Consider the following 23,119-nt stretch of genomic DNA (forward strand, 5'->3'; position numbering starts at 1 on the left):
AGCGACGCGCGACGGGCGCCTCAGGTGCCGCGCGGAGGAGGCGGAGCCGGGCGCCGGGTGTTCACGGGCCCGGCCGGAGCTGGGCCCGAGCGCCGCGAGGGGGACCGCGAGGACGGAGGCTGGGAGACCCACGACGCCGAGAGGCGAGGGGCGGCCGGGGGGGACGGCGCGCGCTCCGACCGCACGGCCCGGCGGCCCGGGAGGTGAGGGGCCCGGGAGGTGACGGCCCGGGAGGTGACGGGGCCCGCGAGGTGACGGGCCGGGAGGTGAGGGGCCCGGGAGGTGACGGCCCGGGAGGTGAGGGGCCCGCGAGGTGACGGGCCGGGAGGTGACGGGGCCCGGGAGGTGACGGCCCGGGAGGTGACGGGGCCCGGGAGGTGACGGCCCGGGAGGTGACGGGGCCCGGGAGGTGACGGGCCGGGAGGTGACGGGCCGGGAGGTGACGGCCCGGGAGGTGACGGCCCGGGAGGTGACGGGCCGGGAGATGACCCGGGAGGTGACGGGCCCGGGAGGTGGCGGGCCCGGGAGGTGACGGGCCGGGAGGTGACGGGGCCCGGGAGGTGACGGCCCGGGAGGTGACGGGCCGGGAGGTGACGGGCCGGGAGGTGACGGGCCCGCGAGGTGACGGGGCCCGGGAGGTGACGGGCCGGGAGGTGACGGGCCGGGAGATGACCCGGGAGGTGACGGGGCCCGGGAGGTGACGGGCCGGGAGGTGACGGGCCGGGAGATGACCCGGGAGGTGACGGGGCCCGGGAGGTGACGGGCCCGGGAGGTGAGGGGCCCGGGAGGTGACCCGGGAGGTGACGGGCCGGGAGGTGAGGGGCCCGGGAGGTGACGGGCCGGGAGGTGACGGGCCCGGGAGGTGACGGGGCCGGGAGGTGACGGGGCCCGGGAGGTGACGGGCCGGGAGGTGACGGGCCCGGGAGGTGACGGGGCCGGGAGGTGACGGGCCCGGGAGGTGACGGCCCGCGAGGTGACGGGCCCGGGAGGTGACGGGCCCGGGAGGTGACGGCCCGCGAGGTGACGGGCCCGGGAGGTGACCCGGGAGGTGACGGGCCCGGGAGGTGACAGGCCGGGAGGTGGCGGGCCCGGGAGGTGAGGGGCCCGGGAGGTGGCAGGGCCCGGGAGGTGACGGGCCGCGAGGTGACGGGCCGGGATGTGACGGGCCGGGAGGTGACGGGCCCGCGAGGTGACGGGGCCCGGGAGGTGACGGGCCGGGAGGTGACGGGCCGGGAGGTGACGGGGCCCGGGAGGTGACGGGCCGGGAGGTGACGGGCCCGGGAGGTGACGGCCCGGGAGGTGACGGGCCGGGAGGTGACGGGCCCGCGAGGTGACGGGGCCCGGGAGGTGACGGGCCGGGAGGTGACGGGCCGGGATGTGACGGGCCGGGAGGTGACGGGCCCGCGAGGTGACGGGGCCCGGGAGGTGACGGGCCGGGAGGTGACGGGCCGGGAGGTGACGGGGCCCGGGAGGTGACGGGCCGGGAGGTGACGGGCCCGGGAGGTGACGGCCCGGGAGGTGACGGGCCGGGAGGTGACGGGCCCGCGAGGTGACGGGGCCCGGGAGGTGACGGGCCGGGAGGTGACGGGCCGGGAGGTGACGGGGCCGGGAGGTGACGGGCCCGCGAGGTGACGGGCCGGGAGGTGACGGGCCGGGAGGTGACGGGCCCGCGAGGTGACGGGGCCCGGGAGGTGACGGGCCGGGAGGTGACGGGCCGGGAGATGACCCGGGAGGTGACGGGCCGGGAGGTGAGGGGCCCGGGAGGTGACGGGGCCCTGGAGGTGACGGGGCCCGGGAGGTGACGGGCCCGGGAGGTGAGGGGCCCGGGAGGTGACCCGGGAGGTGACGGGCCGGGAGGTGAGGGGCCCGGGAGGTGAGGGGCCCGGGAGGTGACGGGCCGGGAGGTGACGGGGCCGGGAGGTGACGGCCGGGAGGTGACGGCCGGGAGGTGAGGGGCCCGGGAGGTGGCGGGCCCGGGAGGTGACCCGAGATGTGGCGGGGCCCGGGAGGTGACGGGCCGGGAGGTGAGGGGCCCGGGAGGTGGCGGGGCCCGGGAGGTGACGGGCCGGGAGGTGACCCGGGAGGTGACGGGCCGGGAGGTGACCCGGGAGGTGACAGGCCGGGAGGTGACGGGGCCGGGAGGTGACGGGCGGGAGGTGAGGGGCCCGGGAGGTGGCGGGCCCGGGAGGTGAGGGGCCCGGGAGGTGACCGGCCGGGAGGTGGCGGGCCCGGGAGGTGACCCGGGATGTGGCGGGGCCCGGGAGGTGACGGGCCGGGAGGTGACGGGCCCGGGAGGTGGCGGGCCCGGGAGGTGACAGGCCGGGAGGTGACGGGGCCGGGAGGTGACGGGGCCGGGAGGTGACGGGCCCGGGAGGTGGCGGGCCCGGGAGGTGAGGGGCCCGGGAGGTGCTGGGCCCGGGAGGTGACCCGGGATATGGCGGGGCCCGGGAGGTGACGGGCCCGGGAGGTGACGGGCCGGGAGGTGACGGGCCGGGAGGTGGCGGGCCCGGGAGGTGAAGGGGCCCGGGAGGTGAAGGGGCCCGAGGTGACGGGGCCCGGCGGGGAGGTGGCGGGCCCGGGAGGTGGCGGGCCCGGCGGCCGGCTTCCGCGGGCGGCTGCACACGCAGGGCATGGCGCGCTGCGAGACGTTGGGATAGGTGGGTGTCTGTAGCCTATGTCAGAGACTGCTCTCCTGGGGCGGGGAACGTGGCTTAGTGCCTAGCGTGAGTGAAGCCCTGGGTTCGATTCCTCAGCACCACATACACAGAAAAAGCCAAAAGTGGTGCTGTGGCTCAGGTGGTAGAGCGCTGGCCTTGAGCAGTAGCTCAGGGACAGCGCCCAGGCCCTGAGTTCAAGCCCAGGACAGGCTTTCCTGTAACCACGGCAACAGCTCCTTGGGTTCTGTCTTAAAACAAGCGTGTGGTTATATTCTTTTGATTGCAACAAGCTCTGCGTTCTACCAAGCACCACACTGATTACATCTCCGATTAAGACTCCTGCCCTTGTTCATCTACTCGTAAGTTAAATTGATTTAGCACTTGCTGCTTGCCAGGATTCTCACTAAGGGTCAGTATGCATTGCCTGCATCATCGTTGTGAGGCACTGAGCTCCCATACCTGCATTTGGTACCAGTTCTCCCAAGAGCAAGAGCTTCCACAGCTGCTTCTCCACCTGCGACATCTGCCTCACTCTTGGTTTGTAAAATACGACCAGGTGCGGCCTGTGTTTTAATCTAATCTTGTCCATGGTGAGGGGCCTCAACACCTCACACGTGAAGCTCATTGTGAAGTTTGCTGCCTAGATGGCAGCTGCAGGAACTCTCCAGGGATTCTTTTTGCCACAGCCATAGGAACTCACAGGAATCTCCAGGGACATTCTCAGTGGGTGCCTGGGAATCTCTTCCAAACACAACCTCTATGTCCCCAGGACAGCTTTGCTACATAGCTTCACGTGCTGTACATGACCTCAGTGGATTTCCAGAAATCTAATAAAACAGATCTGTAAGGACTCTTTCTGGACAGAGCCAGATACGATGGGCCCATGCCTCTTATACCAGACTAAGGCAGGAGGATCAAGAGTTTGAGGCCAAAGCTGGGTGCCAGTTGCTCACACCTGTAATCCTAGCTGCTCAGGAGGTTGAGATCTGAGAGGATCGTGGTTCAAAGCCAGCTGGGGCTCTTACCTACAATAAATTACTCAGAAAAAAAATTGAAGTGGCCCTGTGCTCAAGTGGTAGAGCACTAGCCTTGAAGCGCAGCTCAGGGACAGCACACAAGCCCGGATCAGTTTTAAAAAACAAGTTTGAGGCCAGCCTGGTCTGCACAGCAAGAACTATCTCAGATGAATTTTTTAAAAAATGAAAATGAGCTGGGGGGGGGGGGGGTGTCTCAGTGGTAGAGTGCTTGCCTCACAAGCAAGAAGGTCGGGGATTGATTCCTAGTATTATAAAAGGACAAAGAAAGAAAAGGAATATTGACCTGAAGAATCCTCTCCTAGAAGAATTCAGGAAGGCCCAAGCATTTCTCCTTGACTGCAGCCCTGAGACCTCACCAGAGGTGGGCTCCTGATACTCTCAGGGATTGCCTTCAAGTATTACTGGACACCATGTAGAGTCTCGTCGGCTCAATCTGGTTTGTTGCAAGAATCTGAGTGGGGACAGGTGCTAGGACAGCAGGACTACAACAACAACCCAAAAGGAAGGAAATCTGTGAAAGATGCCCTTTAGTAACTGCTTACTTGCCGACTTAGAGTCTGCTGCTGCTTTCCTCCCTGCTCTCTCCAGGAGGGGAGTGAAGCTGAGATGGTTGGATTTGAAGGCTGTAAGACTGGCTAAGCGAAGATTGTTGGTACCATGAGTGAAAACCTGAAAATGAGGCCTTTACCGTGTTTGCAGCCTGTTTATGATTAGGTTTGGGATCTGAGATGTTGGATATCAGGCAAGCACCAGAGTAGACAACACATCATCCAAGAGGAATGGGAGTTAGGTGAGAAGCCAGGGAAAGGTCAGAAAATTGGTAATCAGGAGCAGGTCGGTGTCACCAGAAACAGTTACAGAGACAAAGCCAAAATAATCTCCAGCAGTGGACCAGGCATAAAGAGAATCTGGTGGAAAGCCAGGTTGGAAATCCAAAGGAATATAGATGACTAGCCTAGGAATAGACCCTGTGCAGGAATCAAACAGAATGGAGACAATAAATGAGTGCAAACTTCATCTGTGCAATGATTTTTTTTGTTTTGTTTTTTTGTCGGTTGTGGGGGCTGATCTCGCCCTGGGCACTGTCCCTCAGCTCTTCAGCTCAAAGCTATCTCCCTACCACTTGCCACAACACCACTTCTGACTTTTTTCTGCTTATATGGTGCTGAGGAATCAAACCCAGGACCTCATGCATACAAAGCAAGCACTCTACCACTGAGCCAACTTCCCAGCCCAAGTGCAATGATTTTATTTGTTTGTTTTGAGACAACCTGGCTGTTTCCCAAGCTGGTCTCAAACTCCTGAGCTCAAGTGACCCTCCCATCTCACCCTCACAAGGAACCACAAGTACAACAAATAATTTTTGAGAAGCAGATGTAAGGAGCTTACATCCACTTAGGACTTAGGCAAATCAAAACCAACTATTTCACATTGAACAGAGTAGCAAAGAAGAAAAAGGAAAAATCTGTCAATGCCAGGAGTGATGAGAATGTGGATTTGTGAACAGAAAGAACTCTCAGGCTGTGCTAGAGGAGGGTGAAATAGATTCAATAATTTGGTCATTTAGAAATTTCTAGCAGAAAAGATACCCTTGGGCCAAGTAATTTCCTCTGGATATGTAGAAGAACCTACCCAGATGTACAAAGACAAGAATGCCAGTTGTACCATTGCTTCTTAGGAGGGTGGTTACCACTGGGTGTTGAGAAGGATGGTCTACAAGAAATCACAAAGGTTTTGACTGTGCTTCTATGTTTTATTAAGGCAGAGTTTATTTAGAATTTTACATTCTTGCTCACATCTGGCTGTACCACTGGAGCCAGACATCCAGCCCTTTTGTTACATTCTGTATGACCTTTTCTGTGTATCAAATGTTTTATAACACATTAAAAATGTACTCATTGAGCTCCTTCCTGTGCTGTGCACTGTTACTTCAAAACCTTGGGGAAAGGGTAAAAATGAGCCAACAAGGACTGAGAAGTGTTCAAGGAATGAGCTTGTAGGGAGTACTAGTCACATCCACGAGGGACCAGGCTAGTGTTTAAACAGGTGTGGTAGCATAATATGCAAGGAACACTATTGATAAAGAAAAATGTACGCAAAAAAAGATGGACTACTGGGGAGCAGAAAGATAGTCTGGCCAGATTTATGATGAAACTTGAATTCCACAGGAAACAATTGGGGAGACAGGTATTTACAGAAGTTGAACTATGACGGTCTACAAAGGAGGTACCAGAGAAACCAGAGATGGCTCGCTTTGAGACAAGTCATTAGAGCCTTCACACTGCTACAGAGATCACTGGATGGGAGCTGTCCCTAGGGTGAGGCCCACAATCTTGGAAGAAGATGCGCTGTCCATCTGAGGACAGTTGCCGAGGACAGGCTTATCTTGGTCCCTCAGCAGCCAATAGTCCCAACACCTGGGGAATGAGAGCTTTGGTCCCGAAAGGGGTTCTGGACAGCATCTTCACACCCTTCCCTGGCTTGATTAAGTTCACTCAGAAGAGCATCTCTCGGATTCTGGTTGGTCCACTTTGCCTCCAGCAAAGCCTCCTGCCTCCCTCCAGTATTTTATCATCCCAGTAGTCCCTTCCCTCAAGCTAGCACCTCTGCTTTTCTTCATGGCTTACCTGCTAGAGTGACCCAGATCCCCATCCTGGGGCCTTCAGAACCTCTGGTCACTCGGTGTCCTCCGATGTGGTTACAGACTTGTCCACCTCCCATCAAGTTGGGCAGGAGAGCATGAAGAGACACCTGTGTTCACAGAGGTGCCTGACTTGTTCTTCCCCATCCCCATTATGCAACAGCATCCTACCACATCCCAAAGGTCAGGAGCCAACTTCTTTCCTGGCCTGGTCTCATGATACAAGGTGCCTAACATACGCCAGCAGCATTTGATAACTTGAAAGTTAATGGATTCTTCCTGATGTCCTTCTAGAATCCTGTTCTGGGAACTAAGTCCTCCAGAAGAGCCTAGAATTGTGAGAACAGGAAGCACTAGTGCACCTGAGGGGTGGTGAGTTTGCCACTCCTACTTCCTCTCCCTAGCCCCCACACCTGTCTTTCACTTGGAGGATGCAAGGCACATTTGGGATGTATACCGCCTCCTGCAAGTGACACCCTGAGAACTGGAGGGGCCCACCACTCTGGGCTCACTACCAACTCCTCCCATGCTATACGGTAGGCCGGTTAGTCCAGTACATTGACTGCAGAGACTCCTGGGGGTGGATCAGATGCTCTGAACCCACACACAAAATCCATGCCAGTGGAGCACCCCCACCTGACCACACAAGTGCACAGGATGCTGGGAAAGTGAGTCTTCAACTGGGTGCCAATATGCCCACCTAAAATGTAGAACTTCTGTTGAGGAGTGGAGGACTTAATCCAGGTGGGTGCACACTTAGGAAGTGTGCTAGCAGCTCCCACTGTGAGTTAAAACGAAGCAACTGACGGTGCATGCTGTGGAGCTGCTGCCTGGCAGAATGACACAGACCATGCCACTCCCACCTCCTATGAGTCAGGCTGTCCCCTCTGCCTGGTACACCACTCTTCTTCCCTTGTCCCCCAAGTGTCCCTTCTGTGTGTCCTTAGTGTCCAGGCACTCAGAAACCATGCAGAGGCAGGCAGTGCGATGTAGGGGTACTGTGGGCACTAGATGGCTCCATCAAGACTATGCACTCATTTCCTGAGCTGCTGCAGAGTCTCTCCCTAGGAATTGACCCAGGAGAGGGCATACCCAGTGATGGGCCAGGGGAGACAATAGGCCTGGCCCTCTGTCCCAGTTCGGGCCATCTCTGAAGGGCTGTCCCAGTTCCAAGTGATCTAGGATCACCTACACTGTGATAAGAGTCTAGCCCCATCCCTTTCAGGCCTTGTTCTCAGGCTCCTGCAAGACCGCCCCCCTACATCCATTCTCAGACAAGACAGACATCATCCATATCAAAGTGACTGGCTTCTGGTCACTGACTCTCACACCAGTGTCCCAACCATGAAGGGACAGAAAAGCTCAAAAGAAAAAACCCTGTTCCACCAGAGGCTCTGTTTCATCCAGAAGGTTCCTGTTTCCAGCCAGCTTCCTTATTGGCCAGAAGTAAGGCAAAGTATAAACCAAAGAATAAACCTGTCCCTATGGAGAACAGGCTACCATGATGGTTTGGACCAATCAGAACCTCCCCTCTCAAACCTGGAAAGGGCTGTTAAAGCAATTCAGCTCAGGAGAAAAGAGGAGAAAAGGGTGGGATCAGTTTGGGGAAGGAAGAGTCCTGTGACCTATAGGAGAAGCCGGAGTGCAGGAGAGCTCCAAGACCAGAATTCAGAAAGCAGAGCCTCCCAGCTCTCTCCTACTTCTTCCTCACTGTCCTCCAGCCTCTGCCCTATCCCATAAGGGGAATTGAACCCAGAGTCTTGAGCATGCCATTCAGGCTCTCTACTACTTGAGCCCTGTCCCCAGCTGTTTTTTTGTTTTGTGTTTTGTTTTTCAGATACCGTCTCAGTACTTTTTGCTGTGGCTGGCCTCAAACCCTAGATCTTCCTGCCTCCACCTCCTGAATAGCTAGACCTCCAGGTATGCAACACCATGCCCAGCTTTGACTTTCATCTTGATGTGATATTCTGCTTCACTAGTCCGAGACTGTTCCGGGATTCCTGTCACCTTGAGGGTACAGTCCTGCTCCTAAGCATGTCATAGAGGACCTTTGTGTCCACACTGTCTTCCTTGTCTCCTCTACTCTCCATCCTCACTTCTGCACAAGCCAGGCATCAGGGTGGAGTAGGGTTCCCGGTCCCAAAGCTCCACAGAGCTTTGTCACATCCAGTCCTCCAAGCTAGCCTCCCACAGATCTGAGTTCAATCCTCAAAGCTTAAGTATTGGGGGGAGGGGTTGGCACACAGGGGTCCTGAGAGTGGTCTGAGAGCCTTTCTTTTCACCTGTTTATGTGATTACTTGCCCCTGCTAAGCGCCAGGGAGGGTGGAAAGGAGCCCCTTGGCACAGCTGTGTTTTACACCTTCTCTACTCTCGGCAAAGTTTCCGTTCCAGATGTCCTCCAAAGGCCTGGTCACCCCCACACCCTTCTGTGCCTATGGTTGCTGCTAGCAAATCACTGCAGACTGGTTGAAAACAACACACCTTTGTTCTCTTCCAGCTCCAGTCAGAGCCCAACATCGGCCTCACAGGGCCAAAGTCAAGGTGTGCTGAGGTATAAGGAACAGTCTGCTTCTTTTTCAGCTTCTGGGAGCCACCTGCGTTCCTTAGCCTGTGGCCCTTCATTTATCTTGAAAGCCCATGAAGCTGTCACTATGATAGATTCCCTGTCAAAAATATTAAACATCCCTCTTAAAAGGACCCTGTGCTTATTTACATCAGCCCCAGGACAATTCAGGTGCTTAGTCACTGTTGCAAAGGCCCTTCTGTTTGAAGGTCACATACATGGGTGTAAGGGGACACCAATTCACCCTCCCCCAATTCACCCTCCCACAATAATTCATGTCATAGCGTAGGTCCCCGCCTCCCCCTCACTGCTTCCCTCCCCAACTCAGCACGGCCATTTCTACACTTTAGACCCATTCTTTGACAACACCTCACTTGCTAGCACTAAGTCTTACAAAAGTGGGGGTGTTGCTGCAAGAATATATCCAACTCAGATTCGCTTACACTCTAGTGGGAATTCATTGGAGGTGGCCCAGAGCTTGGAGAAGGACCAAGAAGGCACTGGATGGTGACCCACTGGGCCAGCTCTTCCTGCCTCTCCTTCTAGGCCTCGGACCCGTCCCCAGGCAGCTCACAAGAAAGCCTCTGTTGAGCCACTGGGCTCTTGTGCCTACCTCTGAGCCAGTCCCTGGGCTAAGAAAATTTCCCACTTGGGTCAATGAGGACTCTGTTCAGAAGAACTACCATGCATTGATTACTTTCCCACACCTTGCCGGTTTCTGTTAAGGTTTGGCAGTAGGGCAGGAGGCTGTCCACACCCCACAGCAGTCAGTCCCTCAGCATTTTCATTTCTAGATCTAGTCCACTGAGGCAGAATCAGACAGAGCAAGATTACAGAAGCAGTAGAAAGCACGGAAGCCCAGGACCTGTGGCAAGCTCGGGAAAGCTGCCCCGGGCAGACCCATCTACACGGGACCCATTTTGCACTGCAGCTGAAGGACCAAGCTTTCCGCTCTGGATTCCAGAACCCAGATGTCACATGATTTGCTGGGCTGAGGCACTGCAGGATGTCTGTTCTAGAAGGGTGAAGGACAAAGCCTGGCTGTTCAGGACAGTTCCTCCTGACTCTGCTGGTCTCATTTACTGTACCTCTGTGAGTTGTCAGCAAGATGGGTAGAGCCCAGCCCTCCAAGTCATCTGGAGACTTTTCCTCCTGCAGATCCTCCTTGGGAGCTGGCCAAATCTAGTGGCTGCCACCCAGCGAGGGAGGACTGAGCACCGGAGAGCAGCTCCAGGAGCCCCCGCAGCACCAAAGGCAGGGGCATGTAGGGTAAACTCAGTAGATTCCATGGCCTGAAATGTCAACTTGTTCATCAGATACATTTTTCTTTATATTTTATTAGCCTGTACTAATTTTACCAGGGATGGTTGTGACATTTCCACACGGATGTACACTGCCTGTACCCCCTATCACCCTCCTTTACCTTCCTTTTTCTCCCCTGAAAGTACTTGGGCTTGACCTCAGGCATGGGTGCAGTTCTTCTGCTTTTTCACTCAAGGCTGGAACCACTTGGGCCAAACCTCCATTTCCAGCTTTTTGCTGGTTATTTGGAGAAAAGAGTCTCACGGATTTTCTTTGGCTACCTTTGAACCTTGGTCCTTAGATCTCAGCCTCCAAGTAGCTAAGATTACAACCATAAGCCACCAGCACCCAGCCTTACCCTCCCTCTTTAAACAATTAGAACAGGTTTCACTGTTCTGTTTTCATAAAAGTTTTCAACCATGGGGCTGGCAAGGTGGCTCAGTGGTAGAGCGCTTGCCTTGCATGCTCGAGGCCCTGGGTTTGATTCCTCAGCACCACATAAGCATAAAGAAAAAAGCCAGAAGTGGCGCTGTGGCTCAAGTGGTAGAGCGCTAGCCTTGAGCTGAAGAGCTGAGGTACAGCGCCCAGGCCCAGAGTTCAGGCCCCACGACCGGACCCCAAAAAAAAAAAAAAAGTTTTCAACCATGTTTGTCTTCACTCACCCTTTTTACTAACCCGACACCCTCTTGCTGGTACTCCTCCAATAGAGTCTGTTTTACTTACCTGTTAGTCATTTAAAACATTTTTAATTGGATAACGTGTGTACTGTGTCTGGGGAAAAAAGGGGGAGGGGGACACAATAATTTAAGCTAGCCAGGCGCCGGTGGCTCACGCCTGTAATTCTAGCTATTCAGGAGGCTGAGATCTGAGGATTGCAGTTCAAAGCCAGCCTGGCAAAGGACATAGCTAGCAAGATCAATAGAAAGCCCACGGATTGGGAGAAGATCTTCACTAGCCATACAACGGACAAGGGTCTCATATCTAAAATATACTTGGAACTCAAAAAATTAAATCTTCCAACAACAAATCTTCAAAGAAACAACTGCCCAATAAATAAATGGGCTAAAGATTTAAAGAGAAACTTCTCTGAAGAAGAAAGAAAGATGGCCAATAGACACATGAAGAAATGCTCAACCTCCCTAGCCATAAAAGAAATGCAAATCAAAACAACATTAAGATACCACCTCACCACAGTTAGAATGGCAAAAAAAGAACTCTAATAACAACAGATGCTGGAGGGGATGTGGACAGAAGGGAACCTTACTTCATTGTTGGTGGGAGTGTAAACTTGTTCAACAACTTTGGAAAGTAGTATGGAGGTTCCTCAAAAGACTCCACATAGAGCTCCCCTATGACCCAGCAATCCCACTTTTGGGCATTTACCCAACTGTTTACAAACAAGACCACACTAAAGCTACCAGCACAACTATGTTTATTGCAACATTATTTACTATAGCTAAGATATGGAACCAACCCGATGCCCCTCAGTAGATGAATGGATCAAGAAAATGTGGTATATTGGGGCTGGGAAGGTGGCTCAGTGGTAGAACGCTTGCCTTGCATGCCAGAGGCCTTGGGTTCGATTCCTCAGCACCACATAAGCAAAAAGAAAAAAGCCAGAAGTGGCACTGTGGCTCAAGTGGTAGAGTGCTAGCCTTGAGCTGAAGAGCTGAGGGACAGCGCCCAGGCCCAGAGTTCAGACCCCACGACCGGACCAAAAAAAAAAGAAAATGTGGCATATATACACAATGGAATTCTATGCCTCCATCAGAAAGAATGACATTGCCCCATTTGTTAGGAAATGGAAAGACTTGGAAAAAATTATATTACATGAAGTAAGCCAAGCCCAAAGAAACATAGGTCCCATGGTTTCCCTTATTTGCAATATCTAGTATATGTATGTCAAGCAGAAAGGGTCAGATAAGGTGATGTTAGGGAAATGAACCCTAAGATATGTATTCAAATGTTTTTTTTTTCTTTCATGCATTTGTTTCTAACGCATTTAGAAGATTATTTCTTTGTTGCTTTATATGTCCCTCCCCCACAGTATAACCCCTGCTTTCACTGTATTTGATGTCGGTATAATTTGTGGAGGGGAAGGGGAAAAACAAGTCATTTAAATAAGGATACAGGTGGACCCGTGGCAAAAATGAGAAGTACAAGTTGTCATGTTGAAAACGAACTTTACAACTTTGGTGGGAGGGGAAGGATTGGGGGGGGGGGGGGCGCGGCTGGGAAGGGATGGGAAGGGGAAACAAAGGAGGAGGCTACAATGCTTGATAAGAAATGTACTCATTATCTTGCCCATCTAATTGTAACCCCTCTGTACAGTATTTTCACAATAAAAATTTAAAAAAAAAAAAAAAGCCAGCCTGGGCAGGAAAGTCCATGTGACTCATTTCCAGTAAATCACCAGAAAACCAGAAGTGGTGCTGTAGCTCAAGTGATAGAGTGCTCGCCTTGATAATAATTTAAGCTAGCACTTTTATTTCAGGGTCATGTTCTGCTCCCTGGTCCTTCCTGTGGCAACACGGACTTTAGACTGTCTTCCTTTGATGTCACAAGATGGCTGCCGGGAATCAGCAGGGCCATGGGCATCTCTGTTCAGAGCCAGGGCTCAAGAGTTGTGCTTCACTCTGATGGGGCCATTCTGGTACCAGTCATGGTGCCCAGCTGGATGTCCTGCTCTTTCAGACCTATGCTTAGCTCAGTTTCCTTCTGTCTGTCTGTAGATTCCACATCGGGAGACTCAACCAACTGAGGATTGGAAGTCTCTGGGCAGGGTATGTGTCTGTACTGATCAGGTACAGTTAATGTTTTGTCCTGTCATCACCCAAATACTATAATATGACAACTATTTTTATGTATGTGTGTTGAGTATTGTAAGTCAATTGGAGATGATTTAAATTAACGGGAAGGTGTGTGTAGGTTATATGCAAATACTATGCCATTTGATGGAAGGGACGGGAGGACCGAGGACTGTGGTACCTAAGGGCCAGGGGGCTGGGAACCAGCGTCCCATGGATGCTGAACGTTACCTGTACTTGCTGCCCCTAGTGCAATTACTCTGTGAAGAGGGACAGCCCTAGTCTGGTTGCTTAATGCAGCCAGGTTTCCTTGCTGGACAGGGAGAGGTGCTGGCCCTTTTCCACATCCCCTATATGCTAAAAACAAGGCATGTATTTGTTTGGAGATACCTTGTGGGCTATGAGAAACAACTTGATCAATTTTCCTACAAAGACAGCAGCCAGCCTCCTGATGTAGTGTAGCCAGACCCTCGTGATCACTACGCAGGTCAGCAGTCTCTCCACAGGGGTCTTTCCTGTTCCTGGTTAGGTTCATTCCAGGTTGTGTCTGCAAGTGGGATTTGGATGTTTCCACTTTGTATCCAGCCCTACAAAGAGGTCAACCCCTGTGACTTCTGAGAGTTTGTCATCTGTTTTGTTAAATTATAAGCAAATTTAAATTGTTTTCATGTAAAAGAAAGTCAAGAGTGGGGACCATGCCCCAAAAGCTGAAGTGCAGACTCTCCAAGGGCCTTTCTGGATGCATGTGTCATGAGCAGATGTACGTGTTAGGAAGAACTCTGCCTCCTGTGGCAGAGTTCTCCTCAGAGCACCAACCGCAACTGCACACACACACACACACACACACACACACACACACACACACACACACACACACACACACACCACCCCCTGCGCACATCTTCCTGGGGTTGCCATGGACTCCCTGGACCACAGCCACATGTGACCACAGTCACCTGATTGAGCAGTGACTGACACGAAGACTTCCTTCTTTGGGCAGCTTTGGGGTAAGAAAGCAGCCACAGCCACCCCTGTGAGAGGCTGGCCCTTTGTGAGGTGAATGGGAGAAAATAAAGCCACACTCACTTGTAAAAGCAGCAGGCAGGGGAAGGGACAGGACTGATGGCGGTCGATTGCCCGGTCCAGGTGGTCTCTGAGTCCCAGCCTTGCTCCTTTCCTTTGCATTACCATCAGCATGGTCACCCAGGCACTGTGACAGCCCAGCCAGGAGAAAGAGCCTAGGCCAATCCTGGATGCCCTCAGAGGTGGTCAGCTAGGAAATGAGGACTTGTCCATCTTACAATGCAAATCAGAGACCATCGTGATTCATTGAGGATTCATTGGGGAAAAGAGATCCAGATGGCCTGGGATGATAGATGTGTACCACCATGCCTGGCCTGCAGTCCCTTTCCCCTCTGTCACCTTGTGTCACGGTGTGTCACAGTGTGTCCCTGACTTCCCAAAGTTCAAAAACTCCCAAGATCTCCTGGGGACTCACCCCTGGCAGCACAGTGGATAACATGACTTCACCTTGAAAGATGAAAATGTGGAGGCCAAGAGGCTAAGGAACTGCCTGCTGAAACTCCAGCTGGAAGTGAGAAGGGCGTGGATGTGGCGGGGGCCGAGGGCTAGCCTCACAGCTTTCAGTGTCCGCCTCGTGCTGCAGCTCTCACGCTGGGGGTGAGAAGTAGATGCAGCCGTGGGATTTCCTCCCTTGACAATGAAGCTGGGACCAGAATCCTCTGCGGCACGTACCCCTCCCCCACTTTGGCACGAATGTGGCCAGCCTTGAGTGGGCCATGTGACCCCTGGGCTGCAGGCCCTCATGTGACTGGAGGGTCACAGGGGAGAACCACATGAGTTCATGAAGGTTCACAGACTGAGCATCTTCAGGCTGTGTTTGGGCTACCGTGACCACCGTGACCAGTCACACTCCAACACAACCAGCCCAGTCTTCCACCTGTACTTTTTTTTTTCTGTGCCAGTGTTGGGGCTTGAACTCAGGGCCTTTAGCCCTGGGTTGGCTTTTTCACCCAAGGCCAATGCTCTCTACCACTTGAGCTACTCCTTCTCTTCCAGCATTTTTCTGGTTAATTAGGAATAAGAATCTTAGGAACTTTTCTGCCCTGGCTGGCTTTGAACTCAACCTCCTGAGTAGCTCGGATTACAGGTATTATAAGCCACTGGCGCCAGCCCCGCCTGTAAAATGGAAGTGAAGCACCTGCCCAGTGTGTTCCCAGGGTCACAGTGGTAGCCCTGAGGCAGCAGACTAGGAGGCACCTTGTAACCCAAACTCTGAACAAACACATGAGAATGCAGAGTGGAGAGAAGTGTCTGTCTGGGGCGTGACACTGGCCAGGAGTGGCAGCCGGTACAGGGCCTCTGACTCCTACAGCCGCTCCTGGGTTGAGTTAACTCCACAGAGAACATGGCAGAGACCGATGTCTCCAGAACTCCAGTCCTGGACTGGAGATGAGACGCAGAGGCTCAGGACTCGGGCCTGGCCCTTCTTCACTCACAGTCTGATGCCAAGGACAGCAAGGCTGGGTGGCGCTGCCATCCTCAAGAGCATCCAGGGTGCACAGAGACCTGCAGTGCACAGCCTGGGGACATGCTGGCGGGGGACCCACAGTGGACAAGGGAGATAGGCAGCCAAGGTGGCAGAGCGCAACAGGACTGGATCTTGCCTGGTTTGCAGAGGGCAAGATGAGCCTGAGTTTCAAGAGTCCCCTCATGCAGTTCCAGAGGACCCCCTTGATGCAGGGGCCAGCCCTGGAACCAGCATGGCCTGACTGTGGCACTGGACAGCAAGCGAGGAAGTCAGGAAGTGTTCTCTTCTGAGGCACCCCAAAGGCCTCCCCTCTGCAAACACATCTCCACGGGCCTCAGTTTACCCAGTGGTAAATGGTAATGTGTCGAGACAAATCCGTGACTTTGGGACCAGTCAGACCTGGATCTCAATCCTGCTGTGCCAAGGTGGGCGGGCTTCAGCGGCTCTTTGCCTCTGTTTCCTCCTGTACATGAACCTCAAGTTGCTTCAAGCTCAGCACAGGGCCAGCCTCCAGTCAGTGCTGGCTGTTTACAGTCCCGTGAACCAAGCAGAAGTGAGTCCTGGACTCTGGTTTTTATTTCAAGCCCAGGTTTGGTCCGTACTGCCCACTCATGCCACCCTCCTCCCTCCAGGATGGGGGGACAGTGGCTGTCTGGACAGATCCCCCTGGGGCGTGACAAGGAGGTGGGGGCCTGGGCTCTGTTGGGGGAGTTGGCGATGCTCTCCACCAGCCATGGCAGCCCCTGCTCCCAGACAAAGGGATCAAGTCCAAGGTATAACCACCATGAAATGTCACTCAGTGTCACCTGGGAGAGACTCCTGCCATCCCTCCATTCTCTCCACCACTTCAGAGACACAACCACCTTCACCCAAGTCTGAGGGCTTTGTGGTCAGAAGGGCCGGGGGAGGGCTGGGGGCTGGAGGTGGAGCAGGGTGAATTGAGGCAGGTTGGGGAGGCTCAGGCTGGGGGTAGGTAGGGAGCAGGGTATGGCTAGGGCCAGGGGAGCAGCATGGTGACAACAGGCTGGACAGCCCCTAGAAACAGTCTGGGCTGAGCCTGCCTATACACTGCCTCGGGCAGGCCCCGGCTTCCAGGCCCCACCTCCTTCCCTTCCCCAAGAGGAGAGGACGGCAGGCCTCTGGGAAGAAAACACACAGGTCTGCCCAGACTTGGGCCAGTGCCACAGAATGCCCTTTCCCCATGGCCTGTCTTGTGCCCATGTGCAGGTGGCACAAGCTTAGGCCACCCACAGCCCATCATACCTCGGCCAGAAGGAATGGGTCACCCTTGAAGCTGCTTGGGACGGAGCTGGGCCTCTGCTGCCCTATTGCCCTCTCTGGTCCCTGAACCGGGAAGCAAGAGCTCCAGGCTCACTTTGAATGTCAGGCAGTGCGTGAAAGGTGTTGGCCAGCAGGGGGCAGAAGCCAGGCAAAGCACAAAGCCACGGCAGGCTGAGGCGTGGTCTTTGTCTCTCTGACAGGGACTGTCCATGCTGCCGGCCACACACTCACTGCTCCGCTCTTGGTCTGCCACTTGCAGGTCTCTCTACTCTTGTCCTCACTGCTGTGGGATTCCCAAGAGATGACAGCCGCCCCCTCCCTTTCCCCCCCACCTCACCAGACCACTTGGCCACTTGGTCAATAGCAGCTCACCAAATGAGCTGTATAGAACTAGGAACCCCATCCCCAAAGGGCTGTATAGCCACAGAAGGCCAGCCCTAAAGCATGCACACCTGTGTACCTTCTTGGCCCTCTCCCCAGCTCTGTCTGCACAGAGCAGAGCCATGCATGCCCAGCACAGTGGCCTGCAGAGGGCTCTGGGGCCAGGTTTCCCATCAGAGGAAAGAGCTTAGCCAACTGTTTATACAAGTGAAGCCCCTGAGGAGCAAGGAAGGCCCAGGCCAACTTCACACTGCTCCTGATGCAGAATATAGCTTGGTGTTGTGAGGAGGGGGGAGGGCAGAGGGCCTGGGCATCGCCCGGCCCTGCCTGCGCCTCGGCTTCCCACCTGCAAGCTAGGGGCTATGGGCCTGCCCTGGCTGGCTCGCTGACTGCTCAGGATCAAAGCTAGGGGGGAGGGAGGGAGGGAGCAAACCACCGAAGGAGACCCGACGGCCTTCTCTCGTTGAAAGGTCCTATCTGGGTCAGCTCCCTGGCCCAGAGCCAAGGCTAGGTGGGCATGGCTGACAGCACCTGTTAGAGCCTGGCCGGGGTGTGTGGCACGCCCTCCTTGCCCCGCCCACTTCCTCTTTCCTTGTTCACTCCTGTCAGCCACTGACCCCAGGTGCCCGCGTCTGTCAGTGCCAGCCCCCGATTTTCCAACAGCCAGGCCTCCTGCGCGTTGCACAACTGGGCCTCGCAGGCCAAGGCCGTGCCCGGCCCTGACTCCCGCTGGCCTCCCTGCAGGGACCCTGCCCCACCTTCACTGCCCGCCTGCCTCCAGCGGTGAGGACCAGCTCACAGCACTGCTGGGGAACCAGCCACAGCTCCCTTGTCTGTGGAAGCCTCCTCGCCCCCCCCAAGTTGGGCGGGCTCTCTTCTCCCTCTCCTCAGCAGGCCAGGCACCTTCTGATTGGCAGCTGTGCCCTCTGCACAGGGCCGGCCCTCCCCCACCTCCCCCCACTCCACCCTCCCACCCCCCACTTCCCCCACCCCCCTCACCTCACCTCCACCCTCTCAAGTCACGGCTTCTTTTCAATGGAATCTCAGGGCTCTAGAAAATTCCAGCCCCCAGCTCCCTCCAGGGCGCCCTTTCTGTCCCAAGCCTCCCCTTCCTTCCCACTATGAGCCAATGGTGTCTCTTGGGAGCTCAGCGTCCCCCTCATACAAGGGGACGGCATCGTCACACCCATAGGCCAGCCAAGTGGGCACAGCCAGTGGGCTGGGCCCTGCTGGGAATGAAGGGTTTGGAGACGTGGTTCAAGAAGAACTGCATGCTGTCCCCACCCCCACCCCGGGCAGGAAGGCATCCGTGGCTTGCTGCCTCCTGATGTCCCCCACCCCCACCCCCGGGAGAAGTGTGCCAGCCTCCAAGAGCCCCGCCCTCGGAGAGCCCGTGACCTGCATCCTTGAAGTGCCTGGACTGCCCACGGCTCATCACCCACCCCCTGGCACTCCTGAATCACAGCTCTTCATGGCCCACTGCAAACCTGGAAACTCCAGATACAGCCAGAGAGCTGCCGGGGTCCCTGTGGCCCCAGCTCCACGTGACCTGGGCATGTCTCAGCCAGCCCTGCTCAGAGCCTCACAGGCCCCGTCTATAACCACTCCATCCTGTGTGTCTCAAAGGTTTGCTGAAAGATCAAGTACGGCTATAAACGGGGAAATTGCTTTGATGTTCTGTCAGGAGCTGGTATTAACTTAGCACAATGTCTAGAGCGCCTCCACGCCCAACTCTGCTAACTGCTCATTGAAGTGCTGCCGTGGTTGGGAGTTCCAGCACATAGTAGGAGCTCCTGAGTCCTCGAGAAAGAGCTGCCCAGCGGTGGAGACTCCAGCACATAGTAGGTATTCCTGAATCCTGAACAGTTAATTCATGCAACGCTAAAGACCAAAGGTACTCCTCAACACTAATGTGCAACACAGTGCCTTTTCTCTCAGGCCAGTTCCCCCAGGACTCCTGCCCTGGCTGTCCCATCCGCGCTGACCCTTGACACACAGACTGCTGGCCCCGAGAACAGACTGACACAGGAGCACCTTCCAAATGTCTCCTTCTGGCGCTGGGTTAATGCTGTGATGCACTGGACCGCGTGCTTCCAGCTGCTTCCTTTCCAGGAGAGAAATATGGTAAAGGGTGAGTGCGTTGATTTCCTGCAAGAGTTTAGGCAGGAGACAAAGACAGTTCTGTATACCTTGAGGCTTGGCCCTCCCTACCTGTTGTTCCCAGGGAAGTCACAAAACATACTCCAAACCCAGCCAACAGCAGGCTAAGCAACCTGGGCCAGAGGTGAGTGAGGAGCCTTAGCGACCCAGGTGGGCAAGCTGGGGCTTCCAGCCCAGGGTATCTATTGTTTGGCTTTGTGTTTTTGTCATGATGTGAGTGGAACCAGGGCTTGGTGCATGTTAAGCAGTTACCCTACCACTAACCCACATGTCAGCCTTGCCCACGGCCCTTGGCAGTGAGCGACCCCATCTACCTCCTGCCATGAGAGGGAGGACAGAGGACAAGGAGATGAGCAGGCCACAGCGTGGGAGGAAGGGCACAAAGGTGCAGATGAGGGGGTGGCTCTGAGGTTCCCGCTCACCCCTGCTCCCTGGGGGGCTCTATGAGGGGGCGGGACACGCCCCTTCTGTGTCTCCTGAAGCAAGGCAAAGGCCAGCTGTGTCCAGGCCACCCGGCAGCCAGGAAGGCACAGGTTCTCCTCCACCCTGCCCCAAACTTCAGAATGGCATCTCGGGGGCCTGTGGCTCCCACTCCTAGGGATCTGCCCTTGATCGGTGACAAGCTAGAGACAAAGCTGCGTGTGCCTGGGAAGAGGGCCATTCTCACACTCACTCTCAGCCTGCAGTGGGAGGAGACTCAGGAATTTTCCAACACCAGGAAGTCAGCAGGGGCTGTGGCCTCACTGCAGCTGCTCATAGCAGCTGCTAATTAGCCATGCTGCTCTATTTCAGCTGGAGCCTAAATGAGGTCACTCACCAAGTGCCTGCGAGAGCCCGAGCCCGAAGCCTGAGCAGTCTCCCTGCCGAGGGCCCTGGGCGCCTGAAGCTAGGACTTTCAGGACGCCCCACAGCCTGAAGCAGAAAGGTCCCCTGAATGTGGGTCATGATGTGCAGCAGCCAGAACTGTCCCAGCAAGCTAGGAGACACTGGCCACCCCCACCTGCTCGGGGCCATTTTGCGGGGCCTCTGCTATGGGGGTGCTTCTAGCTCTCGGAAGCCCACTCTGCCCTCCTCCCCCAGAGCCAGGCTCCGCAGTCCTGAAGTCAGCTAACGACCCCCACCCCCCTCGGTGCTTTGGCAGGCCCTAGGTGAGGAGCTGGGCCATGGCAGCCACTCTAGACGTAGCTCCTGGGGCCCTTCCCTCCCCTTCCCTCCCCTTCCCTCCCCTCCCCTTCCCTCACCTCCCCTTCCCTCCCCTTCCCTCACCTCCCCTTCCCTCCCCTTCCCTCCCCTCTCCTCCCCTTCCCTCCCCTCCCCTCCCCTCCCCTTCCCTCCCCTCCCGTCCCCTTCCCTCAGCTTTCCTGAGTTCAGAAGCAAGGGAGAGACAAGACATGGAAGTCAAACACGTATCAAATTAGCAGCCATGTTCTCATAAACTAGGCTAGTCCTACGGGATTAATCCTACCAGATTTCCTTCCCACCACTTGCACGGCCATCATAGGGCAACAGGTAGGGCCAAGAACTGAGAGAAATGTGCAAACATTTGAACCCTGTGCCCCACCATGGAATGCCAGGCAGAATGGCTACTTTGGAAAATGGTTCCATCACTAGTTAAACGTAAGTCAGGATTAGACCTGCAATTCCAGCACTCCAGAGGCAAGTTACCATCAGGTGCCGGTGGCTCGCCTGTAATCCTAGCTACTAACGAGACTGAGATCTGAGGATCATGGTTCAAAGCCAGCCCAGGCAGGAAAGTCCATGAGACTCTTATCTCCAATAAACTACCAGAAAACTGGAAGTGGCAGAGCGCTCACCTTGAGCTGAAGAGCTGAGGGACAGTGTCCAGACCCAGAGTTCAAGCCCCACGACTGACCAAAAACAAAAAAAGAGGCAAGTTCCAGGTTAGCCTGGACTATGTCATGAAACCCTATCTCCAGAACACCCCCTCCCAAAATGAAAAACAGAATTGAGTCTCAGAGACTCAGCAATCCCACTGTTAGGTTTGTGCACATGAGGCTGAAAATATGTTTACACAAAAGCATTCTGTGAATGTTCATAGCATTCATGTAGCCAGAATGGAGACAACCCAACATACATCAACTGATGGGTAGGTAAGTATACATAGCACAAGCACACAATGGAATATTATGCAGCCACAAAAAGAATGGAGCACAGATCTATTTGAAAACACGAATAGACTTTGAAAGACTCAAGTTAGCCTCTACGGTTCCAGTGTAACCCAGCTCAGCCCCTTTGTGGTGTCATGAAGCGTCCCCCAGGAATGGACAGGGGATTAAAGAAGAGTCAGAGGAATGCAGCACAGGCCCTTCTTGTTCTTCTTGTCCTCTGCCTGTGAGGACTGCACCATCTCGAGGAGCAGGCCTCCGAGGTGCTGGGTTTTAACCTTGACCTTGACCTTGGGCTTTCCAGCTTCCAAAGCTGTGAGCAATCAACCTCTGCTGTTACCAATAACCCAGTTCTTACTGGCTCCATTGGTGATGAAATGTCTAGAACAGGGAAACACAGGGAGGCAGAAAGCAGGTGGAAAGGGGGCTGGCGGAGCCTATTCATGTCATAGGGATCCTTTATGGGAAATGAAAATGGTCTCCAATTGGTGATGGTAGTGGCTGTGTAGCTGTGACTGTACCGACAGCCAGTGAACTTTGGACCTTAAATCAGCAAATGGCATGGAAGGTGAGCCGTATCTCAATAAAGCTGGTATTAACCAATCAAGGGTAGGCTGTAGGGTTGGACTTGGATTTGGGGCCTTGGTTAGCTATGACTGGCCAGTGACTTTCTCTGGGCCCCTAGAACTCTGGGCCTGTGGGTCGCCGGGCCACGCACCCCTGTGTGACGGCCTGTCCTACTAGAGTAATCGTGTAGTTCATTTTCCATATAGGGTATACTACGCTGCAAGCCTGCATTTGTCCACATCCCTCCCTCCATTTCTGTTCCCTCCTTGTCTACCCCAAGGAAGACAGGGAAAAAAATCTAAAGTAATCACCAGAATTTAAAAAAAAAATTTTTTTTTTGGGTCCGGTCGTAGGGCTTGAACTCTGGGCCTGGGCACTGTCCCTCAGCTCTTCAGCTCAAGGCTAGCACTCTACCACTTGAGCCACAGCGCCACTTCCGGCTTTTTTCTTTTTGCTTATGTGGTGCTAAGGAATCGAACTGAGAGCCTCAGGCATGCAAGGCAAGCGCTCTACCACTGAGCCACCTTCCCAACCCCTAATCACCAGAATTTTAAGAAGAGACCAGAGCCAGGTACCAGTACCTCACACTTATAATTCTCTCTAGTCAGAAGGCTGAGATATGAGGGTCATGGTTTAGAGCCTTCCCCAGCAGGAGCTCATATCTCTAATAATCTACCCAAAACAGGAAGTGACGATGTGGTTCAAGTGGTAGAGCACTAGCCTTCAGCCCAAAAGCTCAGGGACAGCGCCCAGTGCCCAAGCCCTGACTTTAAGCCACAGGACAGGCACCGAAAGAAGAGAGAGGAGAGGGATGTGAGGAGAAAGAGAGAGAACACGGAGGAAGAAGAGGCGGCAGACTTGCCAGGCCTGGGCCGGCAGGTGAGCCTCGGACTGGGATGTAATCCAGGCTTTCAGTTATAAACGTGGCTGGTGGAAGCTGGCAGTGTGTCCCAGGATTGTGCTAGGCGGGGCACCTGCCTGGGTGTGTCTCACTGTTCTCCTAACCAGTCTCCTACTGCAGCCTGTAGACTCCACTCCCTGGGCT

General features: G+C 55.1%; 1 long non-coding RNA gene across 1 annotated transcript; it reads left to right on the top strand.

Moving 5' to 3' along the window:
• Nucleotides 1–77: 77 nt before the first annotated feature.
• Nucleotides 78–8,993, top strand: LOC122123602. Its single transcript, XR_006150416.1, has 3 exons — nucleotides 78–203; nucleotides 8,173–8,255; nucleotides 8,834–8,993. It is a non-coding gene; the product is annotated as an uncharacterized LOC122123602 (long non-coding RNA).
• Nucleotides 8,994–23,119: the final 14,126 nt, after the last annotated feature.

This window comes from Dipodomys spectabilis, unplaced genomic scaffold, assembly GCF_019054845.1.
Source record: "Dipodomys spectabilis isolate Male_0828 unplaced genomic scaffold, ASM1905484v1 ptg000230l, whole genome shotgun sequence".
NCBI lineage: Eukaryota > Metazoa > Chordata > Mammalia > Rodentia > Heteromyidae > Dipodomys > Dipodomys spectabilis.